General features: G+C 44.9%; 1 long non-coding RNA gene across 1 annotated transcript in view; it reads left to right on the forward strand.

The window, feature by feature from the left end:
• Positions 1–5998, forward strand: part of LOC128099374 (uncharacterized) — a 29453-nt gene extending 23455 nt beyond the window's left edge. Inside the window, exon 4 of the long non-coding RNA XR_008214506.1 lies at positions 5283–5998. This is a non-coding gene — a long non-coding RNA (uncharacterized LOC128099374). The remainder of the gene's footprint in view (positions 1–5282) is intronic.
• The last annotated feature ends 531 nt before the right edge of the window (positions 5999–6529 follow it).

A 6529-nucleotide genomic window follows, 5' to 3' on the forward strand; every position in this document is an offset into this window, starting at 1 on the left:
CGTGCATGCTTTTTTCTGTTCTCTGTGGCCGTGTGAATTTTCATCCTGTGTCTCTAGAGCTGTCCTAACCACTCTTGCCTGATGTGAACTCTTCCCATTTTGAACTTTCACAGTAATTATTATCTGCCCACGTATTTGGCGGATGGTCACTGTCTCCTTGAGATTCTACTGGAAACCAACCCTCCACCCAGCTGGCTTATGCAATGAGGAAATTTATTATCTCATGTAGCAGGAAGTCCTGAGTCAGGACAGGCTCCAGCAGAGATCTGGGGACTTGAAAAAGTCCTTGGAAAGCCACATTTACCCCATTACCATCCAGCATCTGGTTTCTCATGGTCCTAAGGTGACTGCCAAAAGCCAATTTCCCCTTTGGCTATACCTAGCAGCCGAGAGTGAGAACTCATGCCAGGCAGTGACGACATATCTTTCCCACCACTGGACCGTAACAGTGACAAAGGGAATGACCTGATAGCAACTGGGACCCACACCTGCCTCTGTGGAGGGGGTCACCCTTCTTTCTTTCACCCAAGAGAAGTGAATGCTTTAGTGAAGTTGGGGTCTGGTAGGCATTAAGATGGGGGAGAGGAATGCTGCAGGATCATATGTTGTCCCAGAATAATTATCTGTTATCTTACCTTGCTGTTTGTTACCTTCATCCCTTCCGTTGCATTCCTCTTGGGTCAGTTGCAAAAACCTTGTATGGTGCTTACATTTTGTAATTGACGTGTGTGTGTGTGTGTGTGTGTGTGTGTGTGTGTGTGTGTGTGTGTAAGCATGTGCATGTGTGTATATATGTGCAGGTGCACATGGGTGAGCATGCATGTGGAGGTCAAAAGCAGTCTCAGGTATTGTTCCTCAAGCACCATCCACGTTGTTTGTTTGATTGTTTTTAATTTTTGAGACAGGGTCTCTCACTAGCTTTGAACTCTGCAGTAGGGGAGGCTGGCTGGCCAGTGAACCCCAGGAGTCCGGTGTCTGCCTCCCTGGTGCTTCTATTACAAACTCACACCACCACGCCCATTTGTGGTTTTGCGTGGGCCCTTGGGATTGAACTCAGTGCTTGCATGGCAAACACTCTTCCAACTGAGCCGTCTCCCTCCTCACCTTGACCAGGACCACAAAGTAGTTGAGATTTTTGAGGTTCAGGTGTTAAGTATAAAAAGATAAAACCCTAGGAAGGCAAAGATCTGGAACCTGGGATCTTGTTGTTCTCCTTGATCCTTGTTTGCCTCAGCCCCAGGAACTACACAGTATTAACATCACATGCCAGTCAGAATCCCAAGGTCAAGGAGGCAGAGATTCTGTCCTATGTTGTCTTCATCCTTGAGACTTGCATTTGAATATGTCTCATTGCTCAGACCTGTATCTATTTTATCATATTCCTCCCAAGAAAGGCAATCACACACACACACACACACACACACACACACACACACACACACACACACACACACAAAGTGCTTAAGATATTCATTCACTCCTAGGATTAGTAGCTCATGCCTGTAATAGTAGCACTTGGAAGGCAGAGGCAGAAGGATCAGGAGTTCAAGGCCAGCCTTAACTACATAGCCAGTTCAGAACCAGTCTGGGCTTTGTAAGATCCTGTTTCAAAACAAACAAAACCAAGCAAGATATTCACTCATTCATCAACAAACTTCTGTTTTGAATGCCTATTACCAAACTGTGCTAGGGAGAGTAAATTCATAGTGAATAAGAAATAATGCTTGCACTCAAGTTCCCCACTGATGGACATGGGGTAACTTCCTCATGTTTAGTAGCCTCTGTTTCTGTGAGGTCATGGGGACAGACACCACATTGTCATCTGCCTTGAACTCAGTGCTTTTATGCAGACATTATGCTGATCTGGGTGATTAGAATGGTCAGTCTGTGCCCACCCTGTTCAGTGTTTGCCCTAAAGTGACACTGAGCTCAGCTGAAACATCTCTAAGAAGGGATACATACTATCGGTGTGCTTGCTGTACACACTATAAAATCACCCACGTGTAGGGCGTCCTTCTGACACCCGAGCCTGGGGAATATCTTCGCTAAATTATAGTAAGATGGGCTGGGGTAGTGGTTAAAAGTTTCTGAATGAGTCAGGCCTCTGGTGCTAAATTTATTAATGAATCATGTTCCTTGCCTAGCAGACACTGTGGCAGAAAGTGAAAGAGGAAGAGGCCTTTCAATGTCTGTTTTTAACAATGTGTTCTGACCCTCTATCCACCAGGGCACATTTCGACATGTTTTAGCAATTTAAAACAATGCTTGTCACTAAAACACAGACTTGGTTTCCCCCGCATTTGGAAAAGTAAGTGAGGTCTTTTCTCGAAGAAGAGAGTCTAGTTATCATCTTCGCCCAGAGGTTTCAGATTCTAAATTCCTAGTGGCTGTGCCATGGCCTCTGGTGCCTTGCTCTTTGTGGAACTTCAAGTTCAAGTCTGATCTTTGCAGGTGTCGCCAAAACCTTCTTGGACAGTAGTCATCTGCACATGCTCTTGCTTACATTTTTATGTAGCCTTTGTTGTTTTTCTATGCTCGCTTCCCGTTCTGTAGCTGCATTCTGGGTCTCATCATAGGCCATTTCTCAGGCAAGATCTCAAGTGGCCCTTTCCTATTCCTCCTGCCACTTCCTTTTCTATGTGGCTTCTGCACATGCGTAAGAACTGCAAGTTCTTCCATCTTTATACTGTCTTCCATCATTCCTCTCTGCAGCTGCACATAGGAACTGTGTGGGGTCCTTGGTCAGCCACGACACCACTTCCCCATCATCCTTGATGTTTCTGCTCTCCTGTCAACCACCAAACCTTGCTCTATTCCTGCTGTGTTTTCTAGACCTGCCCTTGATGGTAAGATAAAGACTCAAAGTTTGATAGGATCGGCTTTCTACAAATTTACCCTGATCTGCAACAGCAGAGTGATGTAAAGATTGTCACATGCCTGCAAACATTTCTCCTGGATGACATTTCTAAATATGCCACATCCTTTAAAACACTATCCATACAATACATGGGTTTTGAAAATTCATTTGTCTTCTTGATTTATACAAAATATTAAGGCTAATCTGCCTTCTTCTCCCCTTCCTTTTTCCTTTCTCTGTATATGTGCATATAGCTATACATACACCATGACATCTATTTCTACCCATCATCCATCCATCCATCTATCCATCTATCTATCTATCTATCATCTATCTATCTATCTATCTATCTGTCTATCTATCTATCTATAATTTATCTGTCTGTCATGCCATTTATTATATGTGTATAGCTATAATCTACCTATTATATATACATCATATATCTATCTACCTACAACCTATCGATCATCCATCTATATCTATCTAGTTATCATCCATCATCTATCATCTACTTATCTATCATCATCCTACCACATATTTATCACATATCTCTCATCTATCTATCTATCATGTAGCTATCAATCATCTAGCTACCATCTGACTAGCTACTGGGTTAGCTATCATCTATCTGTCAATTTATCATCTATCAATTTATCAACCTATCTATAATCTATAGTAAAGTGGAATAGAATATTATTTTAACTATGTAAAGGTGTGTTTTACCTTGCCTGCCTAAGGCACTTGATTGGTCTAATAAAAAGTTGGATGTTGCCGGGCGGTGGTGCGCACGCCTTTGATCCAAGCACTCAGGAGGCAGAGGCAGGAAGATCTCTGTGAGTTCAAGGCCAGCCTGGGCTACAGAGTGAGATCCAGGATAGGCTCCAAAGCTACACAGAGAAACCCTGTCTTGAAAAACAAAAAGAAAAAAAAAGTTGAATGGCAATAGCTAGGCAGTAGAGGGATAGATGGAGCTAATGGGCAGAAAGAATATGTAGGAGGAGGAATCTAGGTTTGGGGGAGAAGAGAATGAGAGAGAAAGAGAGGGAGATACCTGGGGCCAGCCAGCTAGGAAGCTGCCAGACAGACAGACACAAAGGAAGCAGGAAAGTAGGACATACAGAATGAAAGAAAAGTAAAAAGCCCCGAGGCAAAATGTAGATGAAGAGAAACAGGTTAAATTAAGTTATAAGAGCTAATGGGACAAGCATAAGATAAGGCCAAGAATTCATAACTAATAAGAAGTCTCCATGTCATGATTTGGGGGCTGGTGGTCCATGAAAGCCAGCTATACTATATATCTATCATCTACCAATCATCTATCATCTGTCTACCATGCATCGATCATATCTCTATCTACCTATCACGTATATATCATGCATCTGTCTACAATCTATCTTGCTATCATGTATCTATCATCTGTCTATTCATCTATCTATCTATCTATCTATCATCTACCTATCTACTACCTATCATTTATCTATCCATACATCCATCCATTCATCTTTCTATCATTTGTCATCAAGCATCTGTCTAATTGAAGAAATGATTTGATGCCCAGTTGTAGACAATGTGATCAGCTAACAGGCCCCAGATTTCATCTCCTTCAGAGTCTTCCTTCCATGAAGAGGGTCATCTTGCCTGTATCTTATGAGAGTACCCATGTCCATGACTGGGGAAAGTGCTTCTAGTCCTGAGTCAGGCAGTTGCAAGGTTACTGTTGACACTCTTGCACCCCCTACCCCATCAGCTTTCTTTGACTAAGCCAAGTCTTCGTCCTTCCTGAAGAGGGCCTCCTTGGCAATGAATATACCACATCCCCAAAGTGTCTTAGTGTCTGCTTCCAGAGACACCAACCTTGGAGTATTTGCAGAAAACGGCAGAAACCCATTTCACTTCCGGCTGGAAAGGTAGATGACCGATAGATGCCCCCTAGCAGAGGACTCTGGTTTTGTGGTTAAACATTCACCAGTAGGAACGGAAAGATGTGCTGGTGGAAGATGCTGAGTCAGAGAGTGGGCTGCATCCAGCCACTGAGGCACATGGGGGGAATCATAGCTCTACAGACAGCAGCATTCCGATGTTTAACAACTCCCGCTGAGGGCTGTGCTGTGTGGGGAGGCGACAGACAGCTGGGTCACGGACAGTGGAAAGATGAGTCTGACAGCCAGAGGGCTCCTTGCTCGTACACAGTCTCAGCTGCAATTAAGGAAAGGTTCATCTGAGTGACGTCAAAGATGACTAACCGCTCAGGCCACACCGACCTCTTACGGTCTTGGTTGGAGACACCTGGGACCTGAGCAGTTAGGATGCGGATATTTTGGTCTGTCCATTTGCAATATCATACCTTTATTGTTAATTTATATATCTAATTTTCTCACTGTATTACTAAGTATTGCCTCTCTGTTGTTTGCCCCTTCTCTCCCAGTCAACCTAGGAAAAACTGCCCAGAAGGCAAAAACTGCTCTCACTGTGAGTTTTCAGGAGGGTCTTTCCATGGCTGTTGGGGATTATCGACTCCACGAGATCTACCCTTCCCTTTGCTGTGAGTTCCCAGGGATGCGTATTCCTGCTTCGCAGCCTGTCTGCTCCGCCTGACCTCGCATCCTCTGACTGTGAGCTGCTACTTTTCTCATCTGCTAACTACCCTTCCACGTGACTTTGCCATAACGTGAGCGCACAGCTGCTTCGAGGGTTGTTACGTGAATCTGAAATGTCCTACATGCTCAAGCTTTAGGTACTTGGTCCCCAGCCACGGTGCAGTTTGGGGATGTTCTGGCAACTTTGGGAGGTGGGATGTAATTGAGAGAAAATCACATCATCTCTGCCCCCCAGTTCGCTAACTTGTCAGGGGAACTGGTGCACATGTCTTCCCTCCTGTGGCAGCCTAAACCTTGTGATACCTGGGAACCCAAAACAATCTTTCTTTCCACGAATTGTTTGTTAGTGTGCTCCTCACAGCGATGCAGAGGTGACTAACGCGTGAACGTGTTTCTCCTCTGAAATCTTAAAGTTGACCCACTGTTAGTCTCATCCCTACAGCATCACCCCACTCTACTGTTGTCTGTCTGCCTTCATCTTGTTCAGGCTCTCAAAGGGTGTGGGCACTGACAAGGGACAATGTGTCCAGAGTACCGGCAACAAGGAAGTCTCCCACAGATTGGGGTGATCAGGCAGATGATGCCCATCCATGAGGAAGCTGGAAGGTTCACTCTGTAAGAAACGAGAGCACACCAATTAGATTTCCTGTTGCTGCCATCTTCTGTGTGCCTCACTGGATCTCCTTTCCGTGTGCCTCACTGGATCTCCCTTCCGTGTGCCTCACTGGATCTCCCTTCCGTGTGCCTCACAGGATCTCCCTTCCGTGTGCCTCACTGGATCTCCCTTCCGTGTGCCTCACAGGATCTCCCTTCTGTGTGCCTCACTGGATCTCCCTTCTGTGTGTCTCACTGGATTTCCCTTCCTCTTCATTTTCTACTCCCCTCCCCCAATTGCTTTTTAGAGCTTAATTACTTAAGATGTTTTAAGTTCCCAAACAATTATTATCTTTGCCATGATCCCACTAAAAACCCTACATTGACCCAACAGATGGATCGGTAAAGAGCTGACAGCCTTGTGCCCCTTGCTACTTGACAGCATTCTGGGGAAGAAGGGGTCCACGCTGTGAGTTTGTGC

This window comes from Peromyscus californicus, unplaced genomic scaffold (assembly GCF_007827085.1).
Source record: "Peromyscus californicus insignis strain IS unplaced genomic scaffold, ASM782708v3 Scaffold_6__1_contigs__length_162567912, whole genome shotgun sequence".
Classification (NCBI taxonomy): domain Eukaryota; kingdom Metazoa; phylum Chordata; class Mammalia; order Rodentia; family Cricetidae; genus Peromyscus; species Peromyscus californicus.